This window comes from Felis catus, chromosome D4 (genome assembly GCF_018350175.1).
Source record: "Felis catus isolate Fca126 chromosome D4, F.catus_Fca126_mat1.0, whole genome shotgun sequence".
Taxonomy (NCBI): Eukaryota; Metazoa; Chordata; class Mammalia; order Carnivora; family Felidae; genus Felis; species Felis catus.
Genome location: NC_058380.1, coordinates 11711267 through 11731582, shown reverse-complemented (window position 1 = coordinate 11731582; position 20316 = coordinate 11711267). Strand labels below are relative to the sequence as shown.

Here is a 20316-nt window from a genome sequence, read left to right as displayed (position 1 = left end):
CCCTGTGCTCATCCTAACAAGTGCCCTCCTCAGTGCCCATCACTCATTTTCCCCTCCCTCCCAATCAACCGTCAGTTTGTTCTCTGTATCTAGGAGTCTCTTATGGTTTGCCTCCCTGTGTGAAACTATTTCCCTTCCCTTCCCCCATGGTCTTCTGTTAAGTTTCTCAAGATCTACATATGAGTGAAAATATACGATACCTGTCTTTCTCTGCCTGACTTATTTCACTTAGCATAATACCCTCCAGTTGTTGCAAATGGCCAGATTTCATTCTTTCTCACTGCCAAGTAGTATTCCATTGTGTATATAAACCACATCTTCTTTATCCATTTATCAGTTAATGGACGTTTGGGCTCTTTCTGTCATTTGGCTATTGCTAGTGCTGCTATAAACATTGGGGTGCATGTGCCTCTATGAATCAGCATTCCTGTATCCCTTGGGTAAATTCCTAGGAGTGCTATTGCTGGGTCATAGGGTAGTCTTATTTTTAACTTTTTGAGGAACCTCCACACTGTTTTCCAGAGCGGCTGCACCAGTTTGCATTCCCATCAACAATGCAGGAGGGTTCCCGTTTCTCCACATCATCGCCAACATCTGTTGTTTCCCCGAGTTGCTGATTTTAGCCAGTGATAGGTGTGAGGTGGTTCCAGATTCAAATTTTCTGAGAGAGAAAAACGGATAGGCCTGTCTTGGGTCATGTGCCCATCTCTGACTTGACAGGTGGGTGGGTCCTGTGATTGGAAAGCCCATCTGAATCAGATAAAAGCAGATCCCAGCGCTGTTATCAGGAGAAAGCAGAGAGCTTCTAAAGTAGGGGGAAAAGTTTTGTAGAAATCGTCCCCACTTTACTGCAAGTAACGTGTAAGTAAATGCACTTGTAAAAAGCCAAATAGGGAAGAACATAGAATAATAAATTATTCTTCACTCTGCTCTCATCCTCAGAGGTAAGTACGATGAAATTATGGTCTATTTTTACAAGTCTTTTTTGAGGTATATATGTAAATATGTATGTAAAGTATGTGTGTATACATTAACTGTTCCTTTTCATGTTAATGTAACTTTACTGCCTCCATTTAATTTACAGGTTTTTCCCATTTCAAAACTTGTAGTTCTACCTTGTTTTATAGTAAGTAAAGTAATTCATGGTGAACACGAATTTAAGCAGTTCAGAAGTTTGTAAAGTGAAAAATAAAAACTTCCCTTGCTCCAATCCACATTTCCCCACATTTCTAGTGCTATTCTTTACAAGTAACCACTATTAACATTTTCTTATCAGAAGGGATATTTTTAGGAACTCCAGAATGGTTCAGTCGGTTAAGTTTTGGGCTTCCATTCAGGTCATGGTCACAATTTGTGAGTTCAAGCCCTGTGTCGGGTGGGGGGGGATCTCTGCTTTCAGCACAGAACCCATTTTGGAACCTCCGTCCCTCCCCCCGCCCCCCAACGGTCAAACACTTTGTCTCTCTCTCTCTCAAAAATAAATAAGCTTTAGCACCTGGGTACCTCAGTTGGTTAAGCATCCGTCTCTTGATTTTAGCTCAGGTAATGATCTCCCAATTCCTAGGATCAAGCTGCCTTGGGTTCTCTGCTGCTAGCATGGAACCTGCTTGGGATTCTCTCTGCCTCCACCTCTGCCCCTCCCCCATTTGCATACACGTGCTTTCTCTCTCTCTCTCTCTCTCTCTCTCTCTCTCTCTCTCTCTCTCTCTCTCTCTCAAACATTTAAAAAATAAAAAATAGAGGCGCCTCGGTGGCTCAGTCGGTTGAGCTTCCGACTTCGGCTCAGGTCATGATCTGGTGGTTTGTGGATGTGAGCCCCGTGAAGGGCTGTGTGTTGACAGCTCAGAGCCTGGAACCTGCTTCCGATTCCGTGTCTCCCCGTCTCTCTGCCCCTCCTCCGCTTGAGCTGTCTCAAAAATGAATGAACATTAAGAAAAGTTTTTGCGGGGCACCTGGGTGGCGCAGTCGGTTAAGCCTCTGACTTCAGCCAGGTCACGATCTCGCGGTCCGTGAGTTCGAACTCCCGTCAGGCTCTGGGCTGATGGCTCAGAGCCTGGAGCCTGTTTACGATTCTGTGTCTCCCTCTCTCTCTGCCCCTCCCCCGCTCATGCTCTGTCTCTCTCTGTCCCAAAAATAAATAAACGTTGGAAAAAAAAATTAAAAAAAGAAAGTTTTTGCAATAAAAACTAAACTAGAAAAAGGAATATTTTTAGGCAAATAAGTGGGGCTATATTAGGACTGTTGACTTTCTGTATCCTGACAACATTATAGTGCTGATGATCATGTGTGTCAACCTGTTTTTATAAAAGTAACAAAATCAGTCGTACCAATCGAGGGATGATCACCAAGATGAAGAAATGCAGTCAGTACTTTAGAAGTGACCAGAAACTTTGTCCACCTTCTAGACTTCCTGACTCCCATAATAGAATTTTTCGTTTTTCGTAGAACAGAGGCCGTACCAGTTTTTAGTCCACATTTTACGTATATCCTTCCTGCTTGTACAGAAACGTGGTGTTCAGAACTGTTCTACACGATCCTGCTACTAGGAGGAAAATAAACGAGAAGCTGGCTTGTCAAAATGCAGTTATGATAAACATCTTTTTCGGGACCAGAACATGCAGGATTACGTAAATAATTCCTATGGAGATAGACGAGATAGACATTTGCAGTTTTTGTTTCAATTCTGGGGAAGTTATTTTGCCTTGTTCTCCTAAAATATTTTATTTTATTTTATTTTTTATTTTTTTTTCAACGTTTATTTATTTTTGGGACAGAGGGAGACAGAGCATGAACGGGGGAGGGGCAGAGAGAGAGGGAGACACAGAATCGGAAACAGGCTCCAGGCTCTGAGCCATCAGCCCAGAGCCTGATGGGGGCTCGAACTCACGGACCGCGAGATCGTGACCTGGCTGAAGTCCGTCGCTTAACTGACTGCGCCACCCAGGCGCCCCATCCTAAAATATTTTATAGATAGAGGGGCGCCTGGGTGGCTCAGCCGCTTGAGAGTCCAGCTTTGGCTCAGGTCATGATCTCAGGGTTGGTGATTTCTTGGCTGTCGGCCCAGAGCCCACTGGAAATTCTCTGTTCTCTCTCTCTCTGCCCCTCCCCTGCTAGCAGGGGCTCGCTCTCTCTCTCTCTCTCTCTCTCTCTCTCTCTCTCTCTCTCAAAAATAAATATTAAAAGATTTTAAAATAATTTATAGACCAAGTTAAAATCGAATCCCACAAGCCTTGTACTGTGAGCCGTTTGGAAACAACTATGTAAATGGTAAAAAGGAGAATCAGCTGGTGTGACAGGCAGTGAAGAATTTTCGGGAAGAGGGATCATCGTGATGGCTTTCTGATGGGCACACGGGAAGTGGGGCCGGCTCTCACCTGCTCATTGGGCTCCATAGCCCGGCCCCCAGCAGGACGTAGCGGAGGTAGCAGGACGTAGCAGGACGTAGAGGCTTAGGTGGGTGCAAAGGGGTCTCCAGGCCGAGGACTCCACTGCTTCCTCAGGAGGAGAAGAAAAGCAGAAAACTAGAGAAACTTCGTGTAATTATTGCGGTCTGGTTCTGGTACAGCTAAATACTTGATGTTCTGACCTCTTACTCTGGAGCTGTTTCCAGTATGCAGCCTGTGCTCCGTCGAGCCCCTGTATTTCTCCAAGTGAGCTTCAGTGACTAATGTCATATGAACTTAGGGAATGGTGCATGACTGCTTCTACCAAACTGGCCTACTTTCAAGGCATGGGGCTTGGGTTTTGAGGGTAAATTAGCAGTGATTTCTCTTTGTGTATCCGTTCTATTGAATAATCCAGAGCTAAGTCAGACACGGGCAGGGTTTTAGCCAATTGACTGTGAGGAAAGCAAAAACAATCTAAGGTTATTCTTTGGAGAAGACTTAGCCCCCCATCTGCTAGGGGGCTGCCTTGAGCCGAAACACAGAAGGGCGGCCAACCTCCCCTCCCCCTTGCTATTTCTTGAAGGAATGTGGGTTTGTTTCCCTTTGGTGAATGTTGGTCTTGTTCTCTGTCCCTAGGTCTTTGCTTTCTCCTCTTTCCTGTCCAACCCGACCCTCTCTGAATATACAGTCAATCCCCTCTTAACGGCTTAACATTAAACCATAAACTCAGAACTTGGCCTTGGGCACAGTAGATACTTGCTTAACCAACATCTGCTGAATTATAAAAAACTTAGTCACAGTAGAAACCTTCTAACTGGAGTCAAGCAATTAAGAGTTTGTCATCGTTTTGTTTGGCTCCAGCCTGCAGGGCTGGGCGAATGGATGTTGTGTTCACTTGTAATGGCTAACAGCAACTTCGTCTGAGTGGGGAAACCAAAACATAGGTGTGCAGAACTACCTTTCAAACTTAAGGGGCAAGGTGAAGAGAAAGACGGAGAATAAATGAGTATGTCTGGAGCTAGGCATCTGTGACATAGGACAATCTGTTGTCCCCTGGTGAGGACAATCCCCTGGTGAATCCCCTGGAGACATAGGAGAATCCCCTGGTGAGGGCCGTTGAGAACTCACTGTGAGCACTGAGTGCACACCGGCTCTGTCTTCTGACCTGGTGGCCTGAGGGAGTGAGGAAGGGCTTGTTGCACACTCTGCCTTCCCATACATTCCTATGGTATGTTCTTTTCATAACTGATAGAACAAATGGAAAATCGTTAAGACCATCAAAGGACCTGAGCAATACTATCAACAACCAGACTAGTTGACATTTCTAGAACGCTCTACCCAATGATCTACACATTCTTCTCAAGAGAACATGGAATGTCCACCGAGGTAGACCATATTCTGGGCCATAAAACAAATGCTAATACACTTAAAAGGATTTAAGTCCTACAAAGTACATTCTCTGATCATAGTGGAATTAAAGGAGAACTCAACAGGAAAATTCTTAAAATTACCAAACACTTGGAAACTTAGTAAAACACTTTTATTTTTTTTAAGTTTATTTTGAGAGAGAGAGCACATGGGAGGAGCAGAGAAAGTGAGAGAGAGAGAGAGAGAGAGAGAGAGAGAGAGAGAGAGAATGCCAAGCAGGCCCTGCACTGTCAGTGCAGAGCATGATGCAGGGCGTGAACTCCGAACCCTGAGATCATGACCTGAACTGATAGCAAGAGTTGGAAGCATAAGCAACTGAGCCACCCAGCGCCGCTGTTTGTTTTTTAAGGTAAGCTATGGTGCTTGAAGTCAGAACCTCAAGATCACGAGTCCCATGCTCTACTCACTGAGCCAGCCAGGCACCCCTATGAGTTAGATTTTTTTGATGCCACAGAGAGGTGAGCTCATGCGGTGTTTGTCTTTCTGTGTCTGACTTACTTGACTTAGCATAATGCTGTCGAGTTTCATCCACGTTCTTGCAAATGGCAGAATATCCTTTCTATGGCTGAATACTAAGTGTGTGTGTGTGTGTGTGCGTGTGTGTGTGTATCCATTGATGGTTGGTTAGGTTGTTTCCATGTCTCACCTATTATAAATCTGCAATGAATATTGGGGTGCAGATACCGTTTTGAAATAGTGATTTTAGGGGTGCCTGGGTGGCTCAGTCAGTTGAGCGACCGACTTCGGCTCAGGTCATGATCTCACGGTCCATGAGTTCGAGCCCCGCATTGGGCCCTGTGCTGACAGCTCAGAGCCTGGAGTCTGCTTCGGATTCTGTGTTTCCCTCTCTCTTTGTCCCTCCCCCACTCATGCTCTGTCTCTCTCTCTCTGCCTCAGAAATAAACATTAAAAAAAAATAGTGATTTTATTTCCTTTGGACAAATGCTACAAAATGGGCTAGCTGGATCCTATGGTAGTTAGATTTTTAATTTTTTTAAAAAAAATTTTTTTTTAACATTTATTTATTTTTGAGACAGAGAGAGACAGAGCATGAGGAGGGGCAGAGAGAGAGGGAGACACAGAATCTGAAACAGGCTCCAGGCTCTGAGCCGTCAGCACAGAGCCCGATGCGGGGCTCGAACTCACGGACCGTGAGATCATGACTTGAGCCGAAGTCGGATGCTTAACCGACCGAGCCACCCAGGCGCCCCAGATTTTTAATTTTTTGAAGAACCTCCATTTTGTTTTCCATAGAGGCTGCACCAATTTACATTCCCACCGTCAGTGCACAACAGTTCCCTCTTTTGTTTTCCACCTTCACTCGTGATCAGAATAAGTTTATTTTACTCCTGTCACATTTTTTATTTAAAGTTCATGTATTTCAAATAACTTTTTAAAATTACATATAATGCATTTTGTTAAGGTGCACAATAATGACTATAGATCTAAACGGGTCTCTGAAATACCTGAGTCTTTCCTACACCACTTCCCCAGTATTTTTCTTTCCTCTTTTCATTGGATAAATTTGACGTTTAACATGGTGTAAATTTAAGGTATACTTCTTGTCATGTTACTTTGATACATCTATATTGTTGTTGTAATGATATTTATCACATTACATACTCCTAGTACAGTATTTATTAAACTGTATAAGAAATACAGCTATTTTAGTACTCATAAATATAACCTTTTAAAACTTTTATTTAATGATGGATTTAAAAAAAATTTTTTTTAATGTTTATTTATTTTTGAGACAGAGAGAGACAGAGCATGAATGGGGGAGGGGCAGAGAGAGAGGGAGACACAGAATCGGAAGCAGGCTCCAGGCTCTGAGCCATCAGCCCAGAGCCTGACACGGGGCTCGAACTCATGAACCGTGAGATCGTGACCTGAGCTGAAGTTGGACGCTCAACCGACTGAGCCACCCAGGCGCCCCTGGATTTTTTTTTTTTTTTTAAGAGCATGCAATCAGGGATTGGGGGCAGAGGCAGAGAGAGAATGGTAAGCTCCAGTCCTGACAAGGACCTCAACATGGGGCTCAATCCCACCACCCTGGGATCATGACCTGAACCTAAATCAAGAGTTGGACCCTCAACTGACTGAACCATCCAGGTGCCCCTAAATTTGTAAACTTAAACATCATTAGTCTTAGCCCCAATTCACTTGTAAACACCATTATACTCTTTTTTGTTATTGGATTTATTTTTATTTTTAGATTTCCATACGAGAGTATTCGTCTTTGGCATAATGTGCTCGATGTCCATCCCTGTTGTCAAAAATGTCAGGATTCCATTCTTTCTCATGACCAATATTCCATTGCATGTGTGTAGCACATCCTCTTTTTTTTAATGTTTATTTTGAGAGAGAGAGAGAGAGAGAGAGAGAGAGAGAGAGAGAGAATGTGAGTGGGGGAAGGGCAGAGAGAGAATCCCAAGCAGGCTCCAAGTTGTCAGTACAGAGTCTGATGCAGGGCTCAGTCTCACAAACTGTGAGCTCATGACCTGAGCTGAAATCCAGTCAGACACTTAATGGTTGAACCACCAAGATGTCCCTGTAGTATATACTCCTAATTGTCTATCAATAGATAAATGGATAAGGTTGTTTGCCTATCTTGGCTATTGGGACTAAAGCTCCAATAAATATGACAATGCATACATCTTTTTGATAATCTGCATTTTTTGGGGGGGGCATATATATATAGAAGCGGGATTGCTGGATCATATGGTGATTCTATTTTTATTTTTTTGAGGAATCTCTATACTCTTTTTTCCATAGTGACTGAAGCAACTTACATTCCCACCAGCAGTGTTCGAACTTTCCCTTTTCTCCATATATTCACCAACATCTGTTTGTTTGTTTGTTTGTTCTGTCTTCTTGATGAGAGCCCTTCTAACAGGCGTGAGGTGATAGCTCACTGTGCTTTGGATTTGTATTTCCCTGATAATTAGTGACATTGAGCATCTTTTCATGGATCTATTGGCATTTAAATGTCTTCTTTGGAAAAATGTCCGTTTACTTTCTCTGCCTATTTTTAAGTTGAATTCTTTTTTTTTGTTACTGAGTTTTGTGAGTTTTTAAAAATCTTTTTCAGATAATAACCCCTTATTCAATATGTTTTGCAAGTATTTTCTCCCTTTCTGTAGGTGGTGTTTTCATTTTGGTAATTGTTAGTTTTGCTGTGTAGAATCTCTGAAGTTTATAGGCCCATTTGTTGATTTTATTGTTGTTGTTTTTGTTATTTGTACTTTTGGTGTTCGGTCTAAAAACTCATTGCCAAGACCAATGTTGAGTACATTATTCCCTATGTTTTTTTCTAAGAGTTTTACAGTATTAGTTTTACAGTATTTGATCCACTTTGAGTTGACTTTTCCTAAGATAGAAGTTTTTATTCTTTTCCATGTTAATATCCAATTTTCCCAACGCCTTTTATTGGAGACTCTTTACTCTTTGCTCCCCTGCCAAATATTAGTGATCATATATGCATGAGTTTATATCTGGGCTCTGGATTCTGTTCATTGGTTTATGTATCTGTTTTTATGCCAGTACCGTACTGTGCTGATTACTATAGCTTTGTAGCATAGTTTGAAATCAGGAAGTGTGATGCCTCCAGCTTTGTTCTTCTTTCTCAGCATTGCTTTGGGTATTTGGGGTCTTTTGTGGTTCCAATAAATTGTGGAACTGTGTTTTCTACTTGTAAAAAGTGTTGTTGGAGTTTTGACAGATACTGCATTGAATTATAGATGGCTTTGGGTAGTATGGATATTTTAACAGTGTTTTTTTGTTTGTTTTTGTTTTTACTCCATGAAAATTGTGTACCTTTCCATGTGCTTGTGTCTTTGGTTTCTTTCCTTTCTTTGCTTGGAGGCAGTTTTATTTTGTAATTTTGAGATTAAACCATCGTGATGACCTTCAGGTTATCAGACTATGATTCACTGATTTATTGATTTAGTGTGCAGGCAGGGGAGGGAGGAAGAGTTGGACAGTGAAAGAATCCCAAGCAAGCTGTATACTCGGCATAGAGCCCAAGGCAGGGCTCAATCCCATGACCCTGGGATCGTGATCCAAGCCAAAATCAAGAGTTGGACGCTCAACTGACTAAGCCACCTAGGCGCCATGATTTTTTTTTTCTTGTTAGTTTTGTTTCTTAGATTCCACATATAGGTGAAATCATAAGGTACTGGTCTTTCTCTGACGAACTGCTTAGCATAATACCCAGTAGACCCATCCATGTTGTCATAAACAGCAAGAATTCATGTTTTTTTTGTGGTTGATTAGTATTGTATTATTAGATCTTTATTATTATTATTACTACCACATCTTTATGTATGGATCTTTTTTTAAAAAACCCCAAGATAGAGTTGCATGCTCTCCTGACTGAGCCAGGAAGGCACTTCTGCATTCATCTGTTGATGACACTTAGGTTACTTCCATATATTCGTATTTAAAATAGTGCTTCAGTAAACATAGAAGTGCATTTACCTTTTTGAATTAGTGTTTTCTTTTTTTAATTTTTAAAAATGTTTATTAACAATTTTGTTTTTAGCATTTATTCACTTTTGAGAGATGGAGACAGAGCATGAGTGGGGGAGAGGCAGAGAGAGAGGGAGACAGAGTCTGAAGCAGGCTCTGGGCTCTGAGCTGTCAGCACAGAGCCTGATGCAGGGCTCAAACTAACGAACTGTGAGGTCATGACCTGAGCTAAATTCGGACACTTAACCAACAGAGCCACCCAGGCACCCCTGGTGTTTTCATTTTCATTGGGGAAATACCCATTACTGAAATTGCTGGATCATGTAATATTTCTATTTTTTAATTTTTGGAGGGAACTCTGTACTGTTTTCACGAGTGCCTATGCCAGTATACATTCCCACCAACAGTGCACAAAGGCTCCTTTTTCCTTATATTCTCACCAGCACTTACTACTTGTTTTTTCTTATTAGCCATTCTGTCACGTATGAGGTGATAGCCATGGTAGTTTTGATTTGCATTTCCCTAATGATTAGTAATGTTGAGCATCTTTTCATGTGTCTGTTGGACATTGGTATGTCTTCTTTAGATAGATGTATCTTGAGATCCTCTGCCCATTAAAAAAATTGCTTTATTATTATTATTATTATTATTATTATTATTATACAATATCTTCTGGTGTTGAGTTGTAGGAGTGCTTTAATAGTTTGGATAGTAACCCCTCATTGGATATTTGATTTGTAAATACCTTCTCCCATTCAGTAGGTGGCCTTCTTGTTGATGGTTTTCTCTTCTGTACAAAATCTTTTTAGCTTGAAGTAGTCCTAATTGTTTATTGTTGCTTTTGTTTCCTTTGCCTGAGGAAACAGATTCAGAAAAAAATGCTAAGGCTTATGTACAAAAGATTATTGCCTGTTTTTTTTTTTTTTTAATTTTTGTTTTTGTTTTTGTTTTGTTTTTACAAGTGTTAAGGTTTCAAGTATTATATTTAGGTCTTCAGTTCATTTGGATTTATTTGTGTGGTAGAAGAAAGTCGTCCAGTTTCATTATTTTGCATGTAGCTGTCCAGTTTTCCTAGCATCATTGATTGGAGACACTGTCTTTTCTCCATTGTATATTTGTGCCTCCTTCGTCATTGATTAATTGACCATATAGCTATGGGCTTATTTCTAGGCTGTTTATCCTGTTCCATTTATTTATTAAAAAAAATTTTTTTAATGTTTATTTATTCTTGAGAGAGAGAGAAAGAGCATGAGCGGGGGAGGGTCAGAGCGAGAGAGGGAGACAGAATCTAAAGCAGGCTCCAGGCTCTGAGCTGTCAGCACAGAGCCTGATGCGGGGCTCGAACCCACAAACCATGAGATCATGACCTGGGCCTAAGTCAGATGCTTAACCTACTGAGCCACCCACCTGCCCCTATCCTGTTCTATTTAGCTATGTATCCATTTTTGTGTCTAGCACCATACTGTTTTGATTACTATAGATTTACAGTTTATCTTAAGTTGGGGATTGTGATACCTTCAACTTTGTTCTGCTTTCTCAAGGTTGCTTTGGATATTCAGAGTCTTTTGTGGATTAGGATTATTCATTCTGGTCCTGTGAAAAATGCCATGGGCATTTTGATAGGGATGGCGTTGAATCTGTAGGTTGCTTGGGGTAATAAGGACATTTTAACAATATCAATTCTTCCAATATGTGAGAATAATATATCTTTTTGTTTGTTCATGTCCTCTTCCATTTTCTTCAGTATACCTGAAGGAGAAGAAAAAGAAAAGGGGCATGAAACTTAAGGATTTATGGCTGAAAATTTCCCATTGTGGGTAAAGAAACAAATACCCAGGTCCAGGAAGCACAGAGAGCCTTAAAGTGATGAACCCAAGATCCACACTATGACACTTAAGAATTAAAATGTCAAAGGTTAAAAGAGGATTTTTTTTTTTAAATGGCAGGAGAAAAGCAACTAGTTACCTATAAGGGAAAACCCCATAAAATTATAAACTGATGGCTCAACAAAAATATTGCAGGCCACAAATGAATGGTAGGATATATTCAAAGTGTGGAAATGAAAATTCTACAAATACAAATACTCTACTTTTCAGGGTTATGCTTCAGAATTGAAAAAGAAAAGAATTGCCCAGACAAAAACTAAAGGTGTTCATCACCACTACACTGGCCTTAACAAACACAACAAAAACAAAAGCAAACAAAAGTCAAAAGATTAAAAGAATATTTTTAAAAATTAATTTATTTTTAAATGTATATCCAATTTAGTTAGCATATAGTGCTATAAGGATTTCAGGAGTAGATTCCAGTGATTCATCCCCTGCATATAACAACACCCAGTGCTCATCTCAACAAGTGTCCTCGCCAATGCCCCTTACCCATTTAGCCCATTCCCCCCCCCCACAACCCCTTCAGCAACCCTCAGTTTGTTCTCTGTATTTAAGAGTCTCTTAGGTTTTGTCCCCCTCCCTGTTTTTATATTATTTTTGCTTCCCTTCCCTTATGTTTATCTGTTGTGTATCTTAAATTGCTCATATGAGTGAAGTCATATGATACTTGTTTTTCTCTGACTGGCTAATCTCACTTAACATAGTACCATCTAGTTCCATCCAATCCTCCCATTGTTGCAAATGGGGAGATTTCTTTCTGACTGCCAAGTAATAATTATTGTATATCTATATCTATATCTATATCTATATCTATATCTATATCTATATCTATATCTATCTACCACTTCTTTATCCATTCATCCATCGATGGACATTTGGGCTCTTTCCATACTTGGGCTATTGTTGATAGCACTGCTAAAAACGGTGGGGTGCATGTGCCCCTTCGAAACAGCACACCTATATCCCTTGTGTAAATACCTAGTAGTACAATTGCTGGGCTATAGGGTAGTTCTATTTTTAATTTTTTGAGGAACCTCCATACTGTTTTCCAGAGTGGCTGTACCAGTTTGCATTCCCACCAGCAGTGCAAAAGAGATCCTCTTTCTCTGCATCCTTGCCAACATCTGTTGTTGCCTGAGTTGTTTTAACCATTCTGACTGGTGTGAGGTGGTATCTTATTGTGGTTTTAATTTGTATTTCCCTGATGGTGAGTGATGTGGAGCATCTTTTCATGTGTCAGTTAGCCATCTGGATGTCTTCTTTGGAGAAGTGTCTATTCATGTCTTTTGCCCATTTCTTCACTGGATTGCTTATTTTTTGGGTGTTGCGTTTGGTAAGTTCTTTATAGATTTTGGATACTAACCCTTTATCGGATAGGTTGTTTGCATATATCTTTTCCGATTCTGTCGGTTGCCTTTTAGTTTTGCTGATTGTGTCCTTCTCTGCGCAGAAGCTTTTTATTTTGATGAGGTCCCAGTAGTTCATTTTTGCTTTTGTTTCCCTTGCCTCCAGAGACGTGTTGAGTAAGAAATTGCTGCAGCCAAGATCAAAGAGGTTTTAGCCTGCTTTCTCCTCGAGGATTTTGATGGCTTCTTGTCTTACATTGAGGTCTTTCATCCATTTTGAGTTTCTTTTTGTATCTGGTGTAAGAAAGTGGTCCACGTTCATTTTCCTGTATGTCACTGTCCAGTTTTCCCAGCACCATTTGCTCAAGAGACTGTCTTTACTCCATTGGATTTTGTGCTTTGTCAAAGATGAGTTGGCCATATGTTTGTGGGCCCATTTCTGGGTTCTCTGTTACATTGATCTGAGTGTTTTTGTGCCAATATCATACTGTCTTGATGGTTACAGCTCTGTAATACATCTTGAAGTCTGGGATTGTGATCCCTCTAGCTTTGGTTTTCTTTTTCAGGATTGCTTTGGCTATTCGGGATCTTTTCTGGTTCCATACAAATCTTAGGATTGTTTGTTCTAGCTCTGTGAAGAATGTTGGTGTTATTTTAATAGGGATTGTATTGAATATGTAGATTGCTTTGGGTAGTATCAACATTTTAACAACATTTATTCTTCCAACCTAGGAGCATAGAATATTTTTCCTTTTTTTTTTTTTTTTTTTTTGGTGTCTACTTCAATTTCTTTCGTAAGTGTTGTATAGTTTTCACTATATAGATTTTTCACCTCTTTGGTTAGGTGTATTCCTAGATATTTTATGGTTGTTGGTGCAATTGTAAATGGGGTCGATTCCTTGATTTTTCTTTCTGTTGCTTCATTATTGGTGCATAGGAATGCAACCAATTTCTGTGCATTTTATATCCTGTGATTTTGTTGAATTCCTGGATCAGTTCTAGCAGTTTTTTGGTGGAATCTTTTGGGTTTTTCATATAGAGTATCATGTTGTCTGTGAACAGTGAAAGTTTGAGTTCCTCCTGGCTGATTTGGATGCCTTTTATTCCTTTGTGTTACTTGATTGCTGAGGCCAAGACTTCCAGCACTATGTTGAATAACAGTGGTGAGGGTGGACATCCCTGTAGTGTTCCTGACCTTAGGAAGAAAGCTCTTCAGTTTTTCCCCATTGAGGGTGATATTAGTGGTGGGTTTTTCATGTATGGCTTTGATGATCTTGAGGTATAATCCTTCTATCGCTACATTCTTGAGGGTTCCAGAAAGGATGCTGTATTTTGTCAAATGCTTTCTTTGCATCTATTGGGAAGATCATATGGTTCTTCTCCTTTCTTTTATTGATGTGATGTATCACATCGAGTGTTTTGTGCATATTGAACCAGCCCTGCATCCCAGGTGTAAATCCCACTTGGTCATGGTGAATAATTCTTTTAATATGTGTTGAGGATTTTTGCATCCATGTTCATCAGGGAAATTGGTCTGTAGTTCTCCTTTCTAGTGGGGTCTTTGTCTGGTTTTGGAATCAAGGTAATGCTGGCTTCATAGAAAGAGTTTGGAAGTTTTCCTTGCATTTCTATTTTTTGGGACAGCTTCAAAAGAATAGGTGTTACCTCTTCTTCAAATGTTTGGTAGAATTCCCCTGGAAAGACATCTGGCCCTGGACTCATGGGGAGGTTTTTTTTTTTTTTTTTTTATTACTAATGCGATTTCTTTACTGGTTACGGGTCTGTTCAGATTTTCTATTTCTTTCTGTTTAAGTTTTGGTAGTTTATATGTTTCTAGGAATTTATCCATTTCTTCAAGATTGCCCATTTTACTGATGTATAATTGCTCATAATATTCTCTTATTTCTATTTCTGCTGTGTTGGTTGTGATCTCTCCTCTTTCGTTCTTGATTTTATTTATTTGGGTCCTTTCCTTTTTCTTTTTGATTAATCTGGCTGGGGGTTTATCAATTTTGTTAATTCTTTCAGAGAACTAGCTCCTGGTTTCATAGATCTGTTTTTTTGGTTTCGATAGCATTAATTTCTGTTCTAATCTTTATTATTTCCTGTCTTCTTCTGGTTTTGGGTTTTATTTGCTGTTCTTTTTCCAGCTCCTTAAGGTGTAAGGTTAGGTTCTGTATCTGAGACCTTTCTTCCTTCTTGAGGAAGGCCTGGATTGCTATGTACTTCCATCTTATGACTGCCTTTGCTGTGTCTCAGAGGTTTTGGGCTGTGATGCTGGCATTTTCATTGGCTTCCATGTACTTTTTAATTTCCTCTTTAACTTCTTGCTTAGCCCATTCATTCTTTAGTAGGATATTCCTTAGTCTACAAGTGGTTTTTTATCTTTCCAAATTTTTTCTTGTGGTTGATTTCCAGTTTCATAATGCTGTGGTCTGAAAACATTCATGGTATTATCTCGATCTGGGGCTGAATTGTGTCCCAGTATGTGATATATTCTGGAGAATGTTTCATGTGCACTCAAGAAGAATATGTATTCTGCTGCTTTAGGATGAAATATTCTGTTAATATATCTGTTAAGTCCATTTTGGTTTAGTGTGTCATTCAAAGCCATTGTTTCCTTGTTGATTTTCCGTTTAGAGGATCTGCCCATTACTGTAAGTGGGGTGTTAAAGTCCCCTACTATTATGGCATTATTATCAATGAGTTTCTGTATGTTTGTGATTGATTTATATATTTGGGTGCTCTCATGTTTGGAGCATAAATGTTTACAAATCTTAGGTCGTCCTGGTGGATAGACCCCTTAATTATGATATGATGCCTTTCTTCATCTCTTGTTACAGTCTATTTTAAAATCTAGATTGTCTGATATAAGTATAGCTATACAGGCTTTCTTTTGGAGACTATTAACATGATAGTTGGTTCTCCATCCCCTTACTTTCAATCTGAAAGTTTCTTTAGGTCTAAAATGGGTCTTTGGTAAACAGCATATAGATGGATCTTGTTTTCTTATCCATTCTGTTATCCTGTGTCTTTTGATTGGAGCATTTAGTCCATTGATATACATACATACATACATACATACATACATACATACACACATACATTAATTTATTTATTTTCCACTGACATTTAGAGTGAGTACTGAAAGACATGAATGTACTGCCAATTTGTTGCCTGTAGAGCTGGAGTTTCTGGTGGTGTTCTCTGGTCCTTTCTCATCTTTGTTACATTTGGTCTTTTTTGTTTTTGTTTTTCTTCCCCTCAGTCCCACTTAAAATTTCTTGCAGGGCTGGTTTAGTGGTCATGAACTCCTTTAGTTTTTGTTTGGCTGGGAAAATTTTTTATCTTTCCTTCTATTTTGAATTTTTTTTCAACGTTTATTTATTTTTGGGACAGAGAGAGACAGAGCATGAATGGGGGAGGGGCAGAGAGAGAGGGAGACACAGAATCGGAAACAGGCTCCAGGCTCTGAGCCATCAGCCCAGAGCCCGACGTGGGGCTCGAACTCACGGACCGCGAGATCGTGACCTGGCTGAAGTCGGACGCTCAACCGACTGTGCCACCCAGGCGCCCCACTTTCCTTCTATTTTGAATGACACACTTGATGGGTAAAGAATTCTTGGCTGCATATTTTGCTGATTCAGTACATTGAATGTACCCTGCCAGTCCTTTCTGGCCTGCCAAGTTTCTGTAGACAGGTTGGCTGCAAACCTGATCGGTCTTCCCTTGTAGGTTAAGGACTTTTTTTTCCCCTTGCTGCTATCATGATTCTTTCCTTGCCTGAGTATTTTGTGAATTTGACTATGATGTGCCTTGTTGCTGCCTTGTTTTTTGTTGAATCTAATGAGAGTTTGTGCTTCCTGGATTCTGATGTCTGTGTCTTTCCCCAGGTTAGGAGTTTTCTACTATGATTTGCTAACTTAAATCTTCTACCCATTTTTCTCTCTCTTCATCTTCTGGGACTCCTATGATTCAGATGTTATTTTTTAATGAGTCACTGAGTTCTTTAATTCTTATATCGTGCTCTTGTGCCTTAGTTTCCCACTTCTTTTCTGCTTCATTATTCTCCAGAAGTTTGTCTTCTATCTTGCTGATTCGCTGCTCTGCTTCATCCATTCTTGCCGCTGTGGCAGCATTTGAGATTGCAACTCAGGTATACCATTTTTAATTTCGTCCTGAGTAGATTTTACTTTTTATCTCAACACAAAGGGATTCTATGCTTTTTTCAACCCCAGCTAGTATTCTTATTACAGTGATTCTACATTCTAGTTCAGACATCTTGCTTGTATCTGTGTTGATTAAGTCCCTGGCTGTCATTTCTTCCTGTTCTTTGTTTTGGGGTGAATTCCTTCATTTCATTCATTTTGAAGGAAGACAAAGAATTAATAATAAAATAAAAAAACAACAAAAAATAAAAATTAAAAAATTAAAACAACACAAAAAAAACAAATAAAGGATGCTATATCCTAGGAGTGTTTTGGTTTGGTTGTTGAAAGAAGCTTGATAGAATAGAGAAAAAAGGGGAAAGAGAAGAAAAGTGGGGGGAAAAGGGGAAAAAAAAGGAAAATGTTTGAAAATAAAAAAATGAATGCAATAAAATAGAATAAAATGAAAGTAAAATAGAATTTTAAAAATTTACAAAAAAGTAAAAAATATAGTAGAAAAAATTAAATCTTGTTATAGAAACAGAAAATAAAAAATTTTCTCCTCCTGTATTCAGGAAAAAGAAAAAAATTGAATAGATGGACCAGCGAACAGAATGAAAGATGATTAAAATGACATCATTTCCCCTAGAAGTCAAACTATGAAGCACTTTATAGTCTGCAAACGAAGCAGTCGGAGAGATGTGTGGTGTTGGTGTAGAGCACAGTTGGCCCACTTGGGCTAGATTTGGTGTAGTGGCTCGGTTCTCCGCTAGATGGCGCTGCTTAGTTTACTGGGGTGGAATGTTGTGGCACATGTAGGCATGTATGCCCATGCATGGGAGGGGTGAAAATGGTGTTACCCGGCTACCCAGTCTCTAGTGTCAGAATTCTGTGCTCTTGTAGACTGGTAATCGAGTACCCCTTGTTGGTCTCCAGCTTTGATGCACTCCGCTGTATGCACTGTCCATGACCAAGCAGTCAGCCTACCAGGTGACACCTCCCTCCTGAATTTTATCTCAGATGGGGATTTGTTTCCAAACCCCTCACTTCTGAGGGACCTGGGGCTTTGACCAGCTCGGATTCTCTGGGGGAGGGTCGTATTGAGCAATGGCAGGGTGCTGGCCTGCCCCCTAGTACATTCGTGCAACCCTGCTGGTGCAGATGCCCAGAGACTGCAAGTGGGTACCAGCCCACCCCAGAAAAAGTTCGTGTGATCATGTGGCAGTTGTGTTTCAGGGATCATGGTAAATCACAACACCCATCTGGAGCCATGTTTCACCCTTAACCATCCTTGCTCCAACCCCAGTGAATGTGGCTGTTATTTGGGGTCTCCTGCGGCCTTTGCCTGTGGGGAGGCTGCATAGCCTCTACCAAATATCCTCCCATCAGGGAAACCACCTCTCCCTGTGTGGCCTGAGGACCCCTCAGACCGCTCTGTCTGCTCCTGGGGGTTCGCCCTTCTCACCAGAGTTCTGCCATGTATCGAGCTGTAGGGTTTCAGACTCTGTGCTCTCCCTGTTTATAGATTCTTGTTGGAATTTAAACCGTCTCTCCTTTCTCCCTTGATTTGTTCAGTCCTTTCCAGTCCCTTTCTCCTTTCTCCCTTTTTTGTTCAGTCCACTGTTTCTCTTTATCTCCAGCTGCTTTCCAGGGTTGGGGGGAAGTGCTTTTCCTATACTCTCCCCCCATCTCTGTCCTCTCTGCACAAGCAAAAACAGTTCACTGCTTTCTGCGGCTTCTCTTTTCCCCAGTTCACCTCTCCGCACCACGTACCCACTGAGTTCTGTGTTTCAAGTTGTGCGGATTGTTGCGTTAATCTTCAAATCAGCTTTCTAGGTGTGCAGGATGGTTTGGTGTTGATCTAGCTGCATTTCAGGGATGAGAGAGGCAAAAAAAAAAAAAAAAAAAAAAAAGTTCCACGCTGCTCTGCCATCTTGGCCCCTCCACTTCTCTCCAAAGAATCTTTATAAAAAAATTTTTTATGTTGGCTTATTTTTAAGAGAGAAAGAAGCACTAGCAGGGAAGGGGCAGAGAGAAGTGGGGCGGGGGGTCAGAAGATCCAAGGTGGGCTCTGTGCTGATAGCAGATAGCCAAATGTGGGGCTCGAACTCACAAACCATGGGATCATGACCTGAGCCAAAGGTGGGCACCCAGGTGCCCCTAAAAGAATCTTGAAGCAGAAGTGAAGAGGCTGTAAGCTAGAAGTAAGAAAGTTAGGAAAGGAAAATATTTCATGGGTAAATACAAACAGAATGAAGGGAATAGATGATTCACTGTAAGTATGAAGGTTACAATACAAATTTAAAAATAGATCTAAAAACTTAGGATACAAAATAAAAAGATGTAAAATACGACATGTGTAAAATATGGAGGGGGTAGTAAAAATGTAGTGCTTTTAGAATGTGATCGAACATACGCAACCATCAACTTAATATAGATTGCTAAATACTTAGGATGTTATATATGAACCTCATGGTAACCACAAACCAAAAACTTACAGTAGATACACAAAAATGAAGAGAAGGGACTCCAAGCATAACACTAAATAAAGTCACTAATAAAAAGGAAGGAGTGCAAGAGATGTAAGGAACAGATAAGGACAGCAAAAACACCAGAAAGCAATGAACAAAATAGTAAGAAGTACGTACCTGTCAGTGATTACCTTAAATGTAAATGGTCTAAATGCTCCAGTCGCGAGATGAATGGATTAAATCTTTAATAGATTACGGACCCATCTATATGCTGCCTAGAAGAGACTTACTTCAGAACTGATGACACATACAAGAGTGGAGAGAAGGGAAAAGATCTTCTGTGCTGTGGTAGCACCACGTGAGTCCTTGGTCTGGTTTTGCTGTATCTCCTAAGTTTTGGTGTTGTGTTTACATTTTCATGTCTCAGAATGCTTTTTATCACTTTGAATTGCTTTTTTGAATCCCTGGTGGTTCAAAGTTTCCATGGATTTGTTAATTTTCCTGTTTGTCTCCTGTTGATTTTTTAGGTTTATGCCATTGTGTTCAGAGAAGATACTTGGTATCATTCCAGTCTTCCTGAATGTGCTAAGACTTGTTTTGTGGCCAAACAGGTGGTCTGTTCTCTAAATGTTCCATGTGAGCTTGAGAACAATGTGTATTCTGTTTTTGTCAGAGGAATGTTCTGTATGTGTTTTAGGTCCATTTGGTTTATACTGTTGAAATCCACTGTTTGCTTATTGATTCTCAGAATTACAGAGAAATTGCTAAGAGTGGGGTATTGCTGTTTTGCTGCTTTTAGTTCCGTTGGTTTTTGCTGGATACATTTAGGCGCCTCTCTGTTGGGTGCATACATATTTACAAGGTTGTATCTTCTTGACAGACTGAGCCCTGTATCAGTGTATATAATGGTCTTCTTAGTTTCTTTACTATTTGTAGCTTATTTTGTCTGATTAAAGTGTGGCTACCTTGTTTTTGTTGTCATTTTTTGTTATTTGATCACCTTTTACTTGAAATATCTTTTCCATCCCTTCACTTTTTAAAAAATGATTTTATTTGTAAGTAATCTCTATACCCAATGTGGGGCTTGAACTCACGATTCTGAGATCAACAGTTGCCTGCTCCCCCAACTGAGCCAGCCAAACACACCTCTGTCCCTTCACTCTTAATCTATGTACACC

General features: G+C 40.3%; 1 long non-coding RNA gene across 1 annotated transcript; it reads left to right on the top strand.

Annotated features, from left to right (window-relative positions):
* Positions 1–723: 723 nt before the first annotated feature.
* LOC123381652 lies at positions 724–20107 on the top strand. The gene is made up of 3 exons (XR_006588934.1): positions 724–944; positions 19390–19496; positions 19666–20107. It is a non-coding gene; the product is annotated as an uncharacterized LOC123381652 (long non-coding RNA).
* The last annotated feature ends 209 nt before the right edge of the window (positions 20108–20316 follow it).